The 13647-nt window shown below is 39.2% G+C and overlaps 1 pseudogene; it reads left to right on the forward strand.

The window, feature by feature from the left end:
* The first annotated feature begins 9096 nt into the window (after nt 1-9096).
* LOC141419482 (hsc70-interacting protein-like) lies at nt 9097-10218 on the forward strand (annotated as a pseudogene).
* Nucleotides 10219-13647: the final 3429 nt, after the last annotated feature.

Here is a 13647-nt window from a genome sequence, read left to right on the forward strand (position 1 = left end):
CAGCATGCTCACAGAAATTGTATAAATCCCTTAAAATATTGGGATCGAAAATGCCATTAAGTGGCCATTTGGAGGCATTGTTTAATGGATATTCGGACCAGGCCTGATTACAGAGAAAAATTTGGGACAGTCCAATCTCCATAGTGAGGCCTGACCTGAGGAGAGGATATGACGGGTGTCCCTGAGATATTGATCCCTCAGGAGAGAGTAGAGGTGGGACTCCTGGGAGGGATGTCTCTGTCACTGGGGGCCCACAGTCCTAGGGTACCTGGTCCCCAGGGATGAGAGTGAGTTGAGACCTAGTGCTAGGATTTTGAGGAAATGAGAATGTGAGATCATGGCTCTGCATGCAAGGAGGACTCACTGAGAGGGACCTTGAGGGAGGATTGGTCGGTGGTGGATGGCGATTGGAGGCATGCTGGGGTGGAGGAAGTTCCCTGTGAGCAGTAAGGGTGCCTTCTAGGATTAGGGGTTCCAGAAAAGCAGCTCAGATCCTGGAGGAAGGGAATGTGAGTTTAACTTTTAGAGAGAGAGAGAGAGAGAGAGAAGGTGGGATGAGGGGGGACCAGGAGAGCAAGGTCAGTGCCAGGAGCACACCCAATCTGAGTTATAGCACCAAAATGTTAGGAAAAATGCCACTCGCAAAGAAAGCTCACGAGAAAAGTCTCATGTCCAAGAGCAAGGTTTAGGGCAGGCTCGAACTGCCAGGTTAGCCAAGGAAAGATGGCACAGTGCTGACTCTGGGCTAGGCGTGGCTTTTATAGAAGAGGGAGCTTGAGGAAGTTAATGTGTGTGCAGGAGTCTTAGAGTGAGGGAATTTCTATTAAGGGTGGGGCTGCCGTTGGGGATGGCTCCATTTCTCAAGAAGTGAGGTCTGAGGATAAAATGGCCACCTATTCACAAAATGGTGACATTATTGTTCTATCAATTGAGATTTGATATCAATCTCAATTTGATCAATTGAGATTTGCATTGTGGTTGACATGAACTGAGAGTAAAATTTGAGTAAAATAGGGATAGCACATAAAATGCCAGAGAATAGGACTTTCCCCAATTCTTATCAGAGAGCCAGTTTTTACTGAAAAGCAGTCGATTTAAAGCAACAAATAAACCAATTTTCTTATGATCCTTAAGCCAAATGGAAAACCATGGTAATATTATCATTGTCAAAGAATTGCCAGGGGTTGCTTGCTTATTTTAAAAGTGGCAAGGAAAACTATGGCATCAGGGAAGAAAAATATTTGTCATCCATATTGAAACCAAACCTGAAGTCAGAGTTTTAGACCCCAGGCTCAAACTCCTGGGTTCCACATACTGTGTCTGGCCACTTGCTCCAACATGCCAAATAAAGAGATGAGTAATGATAAAAGGCAGAAAAAGATTTATTTTGTGGCCTGGGACATGCTGTAAGAAGAGGTAAAGAAGGCACTTCAGCTCATCTTCAGCCATCTTCAAGGTAGAGACATGAATTTTAGGTTCAAACAGATAAAGAATTAAAGCAGTGGGTGGGGGAGGGGCAAAAGGTGTGTACAGTTAAATAGTCCTGGTTAAAGTGTGACCTGACTATCTTAGTTCTGGTTCTTTAAGGATTCTGGAGAAATTTTTTTCTCTGTCATCACTTGATGGGAACAATCTGGTTCCCACAAAATGATTACTCCTGCTCCAGGGTGCAGCCTCATTCCTATGGGTGAGTGGGTGAGTTTTTCTCATTTTGTGTGTGTGTGTGTGTGTGTGTGTGTTGCAGGACGGCTCAGACAGACAGGGCACCAAAGCTTTTGGGAAGCAAGTTTATTAAGCAGGCTGGCAGTGACTTCACAACTAAAGCAGATTCTCATCCAAAGACTCAGTCCCAAGAACAAAGGGGGCCTTCCTTATATACCATTTAGAGCAGGTTATGGAAACGCTGGGTACAGCTTGTCCCATAAATGGTCACATGCTATTTCAATGGCTATTTTAACCTCTGGGGTGAGGTGACCCTTCTCTGGTCTCACCCCAGATGCTGTGTGACATCCTCAAATCCAGTTTTCTTTTGTTTCACTGTTGCACTCATTATCTCTCATTACCTCTCATTATCTCCCTTCCCCCTCCCTGCCTTCCTGCCACAGGTGCTCTGTCCTATAGTAAGGCTCTGTTATTCTTTAGGGGTAGTTTTGCTTCCTTGTCATATAGATGTTTTTCATCAGTCCTGTCATTCCTGGAATCTCAGGTGACTGTAAAGTTACTGCAGAGAGAATAGGTCAGAGCAAAGACAGATACAAAATGGAGGTAGGGATGCCAAGCTTTTCTCCTGCTTTTAACTAATTCATGGGCCCAAGTAAGAAGTCAGTGCTTTTCAGTAAAAGTAATCTAAGTACATGTTACAATACTATGAAGAAAGAAATAAAATTATCTCTGTTTGCAGACATGATAATACACGTAGAAAACCCTAAATATTCCACCAAAAAAAAACTTGTTAGAATAGAATCTAAAAAGTTATAGGATTCGAAATCAACATGCAAAAGTCAGTTGCATTTCTACACATTAAGTATAGTTAATCTCCAAAGTAAATTAGTAAAATTATTCAATTTAAAATAGCATCAAAAAGAATGAAATAGGCATAAACTTAACCAAGAGGCAAAAGACCTGCACACTGAAACTACAAAATGTTGCTGAAAGAAAAGAAAGACCCAACTACATAGAAAGACATCCTGTGTTCATATCTTGAAAAACTTAATACTGTTAAGATGTCAATGCTACCAAAGATGATTTACAGATTCAGTGCAATTTTTATCAAAATTCTAGTGTCAGCTTTGGAAGAAATAGATAAATCTTTCTTAAAATTCATTGGACTCTCAAAGGGACTTTGAGTAGACAAAGAAATCTTTTAAAAGATCAAAATTAGAGGTTTCCACTTCCTGACTGCAAAGCTTATTATAAAATTACTATAATCAAAAGAGTATAATACTGTAAGAGGTGCTCAAGTTGCTTTTGCTGAAAAACATTGACTCCTTACTTGAGCTCACAAATTAACTAAAAACAGGAAAAGCTTGGCATCTTTGTCTCCATTTTGTATCTGTCTTTGCTCTAAGCCATTCTCTTTACAGTCACTTTACAACCATCTTGCACTCCAAAAAGGACAAAACTAATAATATCTTTATGACAATGAACTGTAGCCACCTGGAGCTGCCACCCTCCCAGTGAGGACAATTATCCCAAAAATACTCTCAAACAGGAACCAGATTACTCCCTCCAGGTGATAACTTCCAAAACAGGACCAGACCATCTGCCTGACTGAGATTGTGGGCTCTGCCAGTCAGGAATCCACCAGACCACTTGCCCTGACCAAGATTGCTGGCCCCACCAGTCATGAGACCAAACAGACCACGCCAACTATTTAACTATGCACACCTTTGTTCCCTGTCCCCAGTTCATTTGTCTATTTAAACCTATAGCTCTTGTCTGTACCCGGAAGATGGCTGAGAATGAACTGACTGCTTACTCTGCCTCTTTCCATAGCATGTTCCAAGCCATATAATAAACCTCCTTTCTCTGCCTTCACCATGCCTCTTTATTTGGCATTTAGGGGTGGGTGGCTGCACCCAGCATATGGAATCTCAGGAGTTTGGGCCTTGGGTCCAAAACTCCAGTTTCAGTACTAGCATAAAGACAGACATACAGGTCAATGGATTAGAATGTTGATATAAGCCCTTGAATATATCGTCAAATGATTTTGACAAGGGGTCAAGACTACTCAGTGAGGAAATGGCACTCTTTTTAACCAACTGTGTAGGGAAAACTAGGTATTCACAGTCAAAAACATGAGGTGAGACCGGTACCTTATATCACATACAAAAAATTAACTCACAACAGATTGCAGTCCTTTGTATATGAGATAAAATTATAAAATTCTCAGAAGACAAATTGGAGGCTGAAGATGAAGGAAGAATAAGAAGTGATTTCATGAGGGAAGGGGCAGGAGGAAATGGGGAGAAATGACCCAAACACTGTATGCACATATGAATAAAATAAAAATTAAAAAAAAAAAGAAGTGATTTCATGGATATAATACCAAAATGACAAGTAACAGAAGTAATGATATATAAATTGGACAACATTAAATTTAAAAAGTTAAATGCAGCCGGGTGCCAGTGGCTCATGCCTGTAATCCTAGCTACTCAGGAAGCAGAGATCAGGAGGATCATGGTTTGAAGTTAGCCTGGGCAAATAGTTCCTGAGACCATATCTTGAAAATACCTAACACAAAAAGGACTGGTGGAGTGGCTAAAGGTGCAGGCCCTGAGTTCAAGCCCCAGTACTGCAAAAAAAAAAAAGTTAAATGCACCAAAGAACATAATTAACAGAGTGAAAAGGCAAATTACAAATTGGAAAAAATACATAAATCATATATCATATATCAGTCTGATAGGGGTTGACTTATGAAAAACGAATTATAACTCAATAGCAAGAAAAGTTTAGAAAATAGGTAAAGAACTTAGACTTTTCTACAAGAAGGATATACAAATGGCCAATAAACACAGAAAGACACTTATGTGAAGAAATTATAATTTTGATAAAAGCGAGAGCACACAAGGGATAGGTGAGGATAGGTAAGACACCTAAAAAATTAGCTAGCATTTGTTGCCCTTAAAGCAGAGAAACTAAAGCAGATACCTTAAAAGCGACTGAGGCCAATAGGAAAAGGGGACCAGGAACTAGAGAAAAGGTTAGATCAAAAAGAATTAACCTAGAAGGTAACATACACGCACAGGAAATTAATGTGAGTCAACTCCCTGTATAGCTATCCTTATCTCAACCAGCAAAAACCCTTGTTCCTTCCTATTATTGCTTATACTCTCTCTTCAACAAAATTAGAGATAAAGGCAAAATAGTTTCTGCCAGGTATTGAGGCGGTGAGGGGGAGAGGGAGGGGGTGGAGTGGGTGGTCAGGGAGGGGGTGGGAGCAGGGGGGAGAAATGATCCAAGCCTTGTATGCACATATGAATAATAAAACAATAAAAAAAATACAAAGAAAAAAAAAGAAATTATAATTTTGGGGCACTATTGATGGGAAGGAAAAACGGTATGGTAGTTCCTCAAAAAATTTAAAAACAGAATTATCATATGATCCAACAATTCTACTTTTGAGTATATATCCAAATACTTTGAAAGCAAGGTTTTGAAGAAATACTTGTACACCCATGCTCATGGCAGCATTATTCACAATGGACAAAAAGTAGAAGCAACACAAATGACTTTTAATGGATGAGTTAATAAACAAATTGTGATATGTAATAAAATATGTTTATTGTTAAAAGGAAGGATATTCTGAGACATGCTGTAACAATGGATGAAACTTGAGGCTATTATGCTAACTAAAATACACCAGTCATGAATAAACATGAGGCACCTATAGTAGTTATATTTCTCTTCTTTTTTGGGTGTTATTGAGATTTGAACTCAAGGCCTCATGCTTGCTAGGCAGGTATTTTACCACTTCATCCACACTATTAAGGTGAACAAAAAGAAGTCATATTAGGATTGGACCCCCCCACATCCTTGCAGGCAGCATACTGACACCATACCTACCACCCACGGAAGGACCACATCTAGCCTCAAGGAAACAACAAGCCACCACTTTGCCAGGGAGTCTGGAGCTGAGCAATTTATCCACCTAAATGCCACTTATATCTTCTAGCTTCCCCTAGTAATGGTTGACCCCACTCCAAAAGAATTTTCCCACTCAGTGGGGTTTTGCCTCCAGACTGCCCCCTTATATCTACTCCAAGTCTGTAAGCACCTGTGGGCTCCAGCTCTTTGACTGGGACCTTTTCCACAGGGCTCCTTCCTAAACAATAAACCCCATTTGAGCCATCTCTCTGACTCTTCCCTGCCTCTTTCATTTCTAACACACACCACCAAATAAATTTTGTTTTTTTAAAAAACCTTTTTATTAGCATATGCAGGGGGATTCATTGTGACATTTCCCTATATGTTTACAATGTACTTTGTTGAGGTTCATCCTAAACAAAGGGAGACTATCAGTCTCCCTCAACCCCCTCCCAGTCAAATTTCTTAAAGACAGTCTTACATGCTGGTTTGAAGTGTTGCAGGCCGGTGTCAAGAGTCCTTGCCCTCACAGGCCAGATAACTGGCTCATGAGGCTGCTGAATGATGAGTCAAAGCTGGTATAGGAAATAGGATTTATTAGAGAGAAAGGAAAGGCTACAGTTAGAGCAGTGCAATGGAGCCCGGAAACTGGTAGCTTGCTGCTTAGGTGAAGGCAGGGGTTTTTATGGATGTTTTAACTCTGGGTTTAGATAAGGATTGGGTGGGTTGTTTTCATTGGCCGTGGATTCATGGGCTTTCTTAGATGACCTGGTTTGTTTGCCCCTTATTGGGAGTGGGAACAATTTTGAGAGAATTTTGCTCATCAGCCCCGTGGCAGATCTACCAGACCCTGTATCTCCTCTTTAGGATGCAGAAATGCAGGTTTACAGCTCCTTCTGAGGAAGCAGGAATGCAGGTTTATAACTCCTTCTCTGGATGCAGGAATGCATTGCTGTCCATGGGGGGATGGGATACTCACTCATCTGCCTTAGGTCTCCAGATCCAACAATAGAAAGTAGAGTGGTGGTTGTCAGAGACTGGAGAAGGTGTGTGGAGAGGAGAATGAGGAGTTGTTTTTTTCCTTGGTGGTACTGAGGTTTGAACTCAGGGCCTCACGCTTGCTAGGTAGGTACTCTACTGAGCCAGTCTTCCAGCCCTGTATTTGCAGATAGGGTATAGGGTCTTGCGAACTATTTCCCTAGGCTGGCTTTGAACTGTGATCCTCCTGATCTCTGTCTCCTCAGTAGCTAAGATTACAGTTTTGAGCCACCAGTGCCTGGCTGAGGAGTTATTTTTAATGAGTATAAAGTATCAGCTTTGCAAGATTAAAATACTTCTGTGGTTGGAGATGTAGGTAATGTGGATTCCTAGCACTCTTAAGGCCCTGAGCTCAATCCCCAGCACCAGAAAAGAAAACAGAATGCTGGGTGTTGGCTCAGCATGTAACCCTAGCTATTCTGAAGGCAGAGGTCAGGAGGATCATGGCTCAAAGCTAGCCCAGGCAAATTTTTCACAAGACCCTACCTCAAAAACATCCAACACAAAAAAGGTCTAGCAGAGTGATTTAAGTGGTAGAGCACCTGCCTAGCAAGCATGAGGCCCTGAGTTCAATCTCTAGTACCAGCAAAAAAAAAACAAAGAAAGAAAAGAGAAGGGTTCTGGATATTGAATGCACAACAGTGTGAATGTACTTTATACCACTGAACTGGACGCTTAAAATGGTTAAGATGGGGGCTGAAGCACAAGTAGTAGATTGTCTGGCCCAGCAAGCATGAAGCCCTGAGTTCAAACCCCAGTACTGTCAAAAAAAGGTAAATTTTATAATGTGTATTTTACCACAGTTAAAACAAAAATAAATAAAAATGAATGTGTATACAATATATAATGTCATGAATCTTGAAAATATGCTTACTGAAATAAGTCAGATACATTTGACCATATATTGTATGATTTTACCTATATGAAACTGTTGAGTCTAGAGACCTAAGGCAGATGAGTGAGTATCCCATCCCCCCAGAGAGCAATATCATTCCTGGATCCTGAGGAGTTATAGGCCTGAATTCTTGCATCCTGAGAAAGAGTTGTAAACTGAATTCCTGCTTCCTAAGAAGGAGTTGTAAATCTGCATTTCTACATCCTAAAGAAGAGATGAAGGGTCTGATAGATCTGCCACAGGGCTGATGAGCAAAATGCTTTCAAGACTGTTCCCTTCCCCCAATAAAGGTGCAAACCAAACCAGTTCACCTAAGAAAGCCCATGAAATCCACAGCCAATGAGAAACCCTCCCCCAACCCAGAGTTAAAATGTCCATAAAAACCCCAACCTTTACTTGAGCAGTGAGCTAGTGGTTTCCGGTCTCCGCTAAAGTGCTCTAGCTGTAGCCTTTCCTTTCTCTCTAATAAATCCTACTTTATGTACCGGCTTTGCCTCATCATTCAGCTGCCTCATGAGCCAGTTCCCTGGCCTGTGAAGGCAAAGACCCTCTGCACTGGCCCGCAACACTTCAAACTGGACATAACAAAACATTCAGAATGAACAAATCCATAGAGACAGACAGTATATTAGTTTTTGCCAGGGGCTGGGGGAATGGAGTATTGTGAGTGGTTGTTCATAGGTGCATAGTTTATTTTTGAAGTGGTGAAAATATTCTGGAATTAAATAGTGGTTATGGATATAGATTTTGGTGAATATACTTTAAAATTCTCTCTTGTATACTATGAAAAGGTGAATTTTTTGTTATTGGTACTGGGATTTGAACTCAGGGCTTCATGCTTGCTAAGTAGTTGCTCTACCACTATAGAAAAATTCTTGGACTTGAGATGAAAAACTAATATCAAAAGAAGTCACAATGAGTTAGCCTATTTCCCAATTTAAAAAAAAAGAACTAAATGAAAACAGATGAGTATCACCCAGAGGCGAGTATAGTTTTTTTCCTCTGTTGTCATCTTTTTAGCATTATAAATTATGAAAGGAACTTGGGTTCATAGCATTTCTCACATCTGACTTAACAGTCCTTCAACCTGTTTTGTGTTGGTTATTTTTGAGATATGGTCTTAAGAACTATTTGCCCAGAGCTGGCCTCAAACTGTGATCCTCCTGATCTCAACCTCCTGAATAGCTAGGATTACGGTCATGAGCCACCAGCACCTGGCTGAAAAGGAGAATTTCATAGTACATGGATTAATTTTTAGTAATAAAAAAACCCAAAACCTCAGAACAACCTATGTCCAAAAATATGTATTCATAGAAAATTAGTTAAGGCCAGTTTGTGGAGCATGCCTGTAATTCCAGCACTTAGGAGGTGTAGGCAGGAAGACTGCAAGTTTTAGCACAGGCTGGGCTATATTGTGACACCTCATCTATTAAAAAAAAGAAAATTAGTTTAACAAAAATTTTGGTAAGTCCACACAGTAGTGTTGTATGCAGCTATTAAAGGTATATTAAAAAGTGAGTGCATGTCATATGGGAAAATTGGCAAGCTATTTCATTAAGTTAAAAACAACACTTTTTATGCACCTTCTGTGCAGTCACACTGAGCCAGTGCCCAGGCCTGGGATCCAACTTGCTACTCATAAAGCTAACTCAGAAGAAAACATCAGGGAAGAATAAAACACTAAGAAGACAGAGGAAAACATAAAACAATAAAGAGAGGAGTCATCAAGTGAGGAAAGTGATCTAGAAATTGACAATGAAAGAGTAATTGAACCAGCTGCTGATGCCCCCAAGAAATGGGAGATGAAAATGTAGAAATAATGCAGGAGATGATGGATCAAGCAAATGAAAAGAAAGAGACTGTCACTGAAGCCTTAAATGGTGGTGAATTACAGAAAGCCATTGACTTGTTCACAGATGGTCATCAAATTAAATCTTTGCTTGGCCATTGTGTATGCCAAGAGAGCCAGTGTCTTCTTCAAATTATAGAAGCCAAATGCTGCCATTCAAGACTGTGACAGAGCCACTGAAATAAATCCTGATTCAGCTCAGCCTTCCAAGTAGTGAGGAAAGCACACAGACTTCTGGGCCACTGGAAAGAAGCAGCCCATGACTTTGCCCTTGCCTATAAACTGGATTATGATGAGGATGCTAGTGCAATGCTGAAAGAAGTTAAACTGAGGGCCCAGAAAATTGCTGAATATCTGAGAAAATATGAGCAAAAATGTAAAGAGTGAGAGATTAGAGAAAGAGAGAATAGAAAGTGTTAAGAAGGCTTGAAAAGCGCATTAGTGAGCTCAGAGGGAGGAAGAAGCCAGAAGACAATCAGAAGCTCAGCATGGCTCTTTTCCAGGAGGCTTTCCTGGGGGAATGCCTGGAATGGAAGGAATGCCTGGGCTCCTTGAAATTCTTAGTGAGCCACAGGTTCTTGTAGCCCCGTAGGATCCAGAAGTTAGGGTAGCCTTCCAGGATGTGGCCCACAACCCAGCAAATATATCAAAATATCAGAGCAACCCAGAGGTTATGAATCTCATCAGTAAATTGTCAGCCAAATTTGAGGTCAAGCATAATGCCTATCTAACAAAGCCCTTGCTGAAGGAAAAGCAACCTAGATCACCAACTATGAATGTTGCAATAACACAAACCAGTTTACCTCTGACCTCATTGACAGAGCTGGGGCACTCTGAAGATAATCCCTAACCCTCTGCACCAAATGCAGCTGAAGCATTGTACAGTGGTTTGCCATTAGGGTATTCATTCAGAAAATGTTTTCCTACTAGGAATCACAAACTTTAAATACTTTTTAAGCCTTGAAAATATTTAAAACAAATTGAAAGGGAGTTAATTTCTCCATATTCTTTACTAATCATTTTGGGTTTTTTTTTCTTTGAATTATTGAGCAAGGAAGATAAACATGAAAAATTTATTGCTCTAGTGTGAGTGAAATTAAAGGTTTATCACTGGGAAGCAAATAAAGCTCATTTAAGTAGGTTAAGTTTTGAGTTGGCTACATGGATAGTAAGGCATTTTTGTCTTTTTAAATGCTTTTTAAAAAATGATTTGTTTCAATAAAACTGTTGGGACCACCAGTGTTTCAATATGACCTGGGTAGGGACTGGAAGCAATTGGCAGGGTAGTAGAGTCTTACCATGTTTTATATGACATGTGCCCTTGTGTAGGTTGCATTTAAATCTTACACTGTGTTGAAGGGGTAATTTTTTTTTTTTTGCTATGTTGCAGTGGAATTGGATTACGCAACTTTGTTCATGTCCAGTATATCAAATAAATGTTTCATATTATTCCCACAAAAGAACACTTGTTATGATTTAAGAAATAAAAGCCAATCAAATGAAAGCAGTAAAAAGAGATGTACAGGCAGGTTCATTTGTATATCTGTATCTTTATCACAGGTATCTATGAGAGTGGGGCTGGGGGAGTGTAACGTGTGTGTGTGTGTGTGTGTGTGTGTGTACATATACACCTCACCTTCTAAGTAACTCTTAAAAAGTAATCATAATGGGTCAACTTTAGAGATATAATTTTCATATGACATCTTTCTAAAGTATTCATTTTTCCTAACTTTATACTATTTATCTCTGTGATTTATTTAGTCTTTTGAATGTTTTCAAGAGTTTATACAGAGCTGGGCCAGTGGCTTATGCCTGTAATTGTAGCTACTGTGGAGGCTGAGATCTGGAGAGTCACAGTTTGAGGCCATCCTAGTCAAATAATTCATAAGACCCTATCTCCAAAGTAACCAGAGCAAAATGGACTGGAGGTTTGGCTCAAGTGGTAGAGCACCTGCTTTGCAAGTGCAAAGCCCTGAGTTCAAACTCTGATCTCACAAAAAAAAAAAAGTTTATCCAGGCAGGTACATCATAACCTTCTTCCTTGTATATCTTAGCATTCTAAAATATTCCTAGTCAAATTTGTCTAATAAAACAAAAGATAGTGTGTAGTCTCCCTGTGAATCATTCTTATTTTTCACATTATGAAAAAGTTACTCCATTGTTTTTGTCTTTAGATTGGTACTTTAAAACAATAAGCAGAGAGACATCCTTTATATATGTAAATGTTAAGAGAAAAATTCTTGGACTTGAGATGAAAAACTAATTTCCGAAGGAGTCACAATGAGTTAGCCTATTTCTCCCTTAAGAAAAAAACCTAAATGAAAACAGATGACTATTACCCAGAGGTGAGTTTAGGTTTTATTCTCTGTTGTCATCTTTTTAGCACTGTAAATTATAAAAGAAATTTGGATCCATAACATTTCTCACATCTGGCTTAACAGTCCTTCAACCTAATAGCGCCCTCTTCTGGTTCCATGATTCACATTTAGCTAGTTCACTGATGTGTGTAAAAAGCTTAACTTTAAATTTTTAACTTGGGAAAATGATGGGGGAAAGTCATTTTGAAATCTGGGAGGAAAAAAGGTTGTAGTTCTATTTTCTAATATAGCAAAACCAAACAAACAAAAACCAGTTGTGAGTACAACGGTGGTTGCCAGGAGTTGAGGGAAGGGGAAAATGGGGTATGAAAAAGTTCTGGAGATTGGCTGTACAGCAATGTGAATGTACTTAACACTACTGGTCTGTATACATAAAAGTGGTTAAGATGACAAACTTTATGCCATGCACATTTTACCACAACTGAAAATTAACAATGTCAGCAGCTCTATGTTGGGACTGACTCTTTTTACCTCAAGTTGAATGTTTATTATAAATCAAGCCCAGCTGAATTTGATATGAATTTTAATTCCTACCATTTTACCAGAAATAAGCAAACATGTCTTCTCTTAATTTATGAAAACTATTACTATTGACTATTACTCTTAATGTCTTTAGTTTTGTATATTTAGAGATCCATGTAAAATGATTATGAAAATGTTATTTAATGTACTTCGAGAAATCATACAAATATTCTTCTTCAAGTTCCAAAAAAAATTAGACTCCAAGGTTTGACTTGTGTAACTGAGTGGAGAGCATAACATTCACTGAGATGAAAAAGAACAATTCTGGATTGGGGATAGACCAATTGTTTTGAATGGGGGGTGGTGGATTTGTTCATTCTGAAGACAACTGTAGATATTTTTGGTTATCACAACTGAAGGGGTAGGGAGAGCTACTGATATTGCTAAATGTCCTACAATGTATTGGACAGGCCACCACCATAAAAGATGATCTATTCTCAAATGTCAATAAAACCAAACTTAAGAAATCCTGAACTAGAGTCCTCTTCTCTGACTTTGGTCACTTTTTCTCAGCCTTTGCTGCAGCCTTCTCTTCTGTCATTAACTATTCAAGATTTTGTTTTCTTTTCTCTACATTTTTTTCTTGGTGATATCCATATTCATGACTTAAACTATCATCTTTATGTTGCTGATTCCCGTAGTATGTGTAGTCCCAACTGTTCTGGCTCTACAGTGTTCTTTCAATATTCCTTCCCATTTTTAAAAAAAATTAAGCTACTACTGCCCGGGATTTTTCTGTCTTTATTAGTAGCATCTGATACAAAAGCATAGTGTCATTTATTTCCCATTTAAAGAGTACCCAATTTATGTAAAGGGCTGTTCTGGGTACTTGGAGAAAGGTAGTGATGGTGATGAGAGGTAATTATGGTAGTAAGTGCCTTACATGTATTATCTCTAATTATGGTAACAGCTTTTTATAGAAGAAATGATGCTCTGGAACCCAAAATTCCAAGAATTTAATTAATTAAAGACCACAGAGCTTGTAAACAGTGTAGCTTATTAAAAGCTAGTTCTCTTTTGGCATTAACGATTGAACTCTATATTAAAAACATTGAAGATGGTACTACAAAAGTGCGTTCCAGTTTGTCCGTAGCCAAAAGGGCATAGATATTAAGGCTATTTTAATGATGAAGATCTAAGAAATTCAGAATCCTTTTCTTCTAAGACACACAGCAGCTTTTTGCGGTTACTTTTTTTTTCTGGCTACTTAGCATATACCATGTAAATGTAAGGCTGTACTGATAGTAAGGTGAGCCATGTTCCATAGCTCTAAGAAAGAAAACAATGCTGCCAATTAAGGTACAGAATGTCATCAGCTGTCCGGTTTCGGAGAGTTCCAAGATGCTGAAACGTGAGGGAAAAAAAGGGTAAATTTTGAA

The sequence above is a fragment of the Castor canadensis genome, chromosome X (assembly GCF_047511655.1).
Source record: "Castor canadensis chromosome X, mCasCan1.hap1v2, whole genome shotgun sequence".
In the NCBI taxonomy this organism is placed as follows: domain Eukaryota; kingdom Metazoa; phylum Chordata; class Mammalia; order Rodentia; family Castoridae; genus Castor; species Castor canadensis.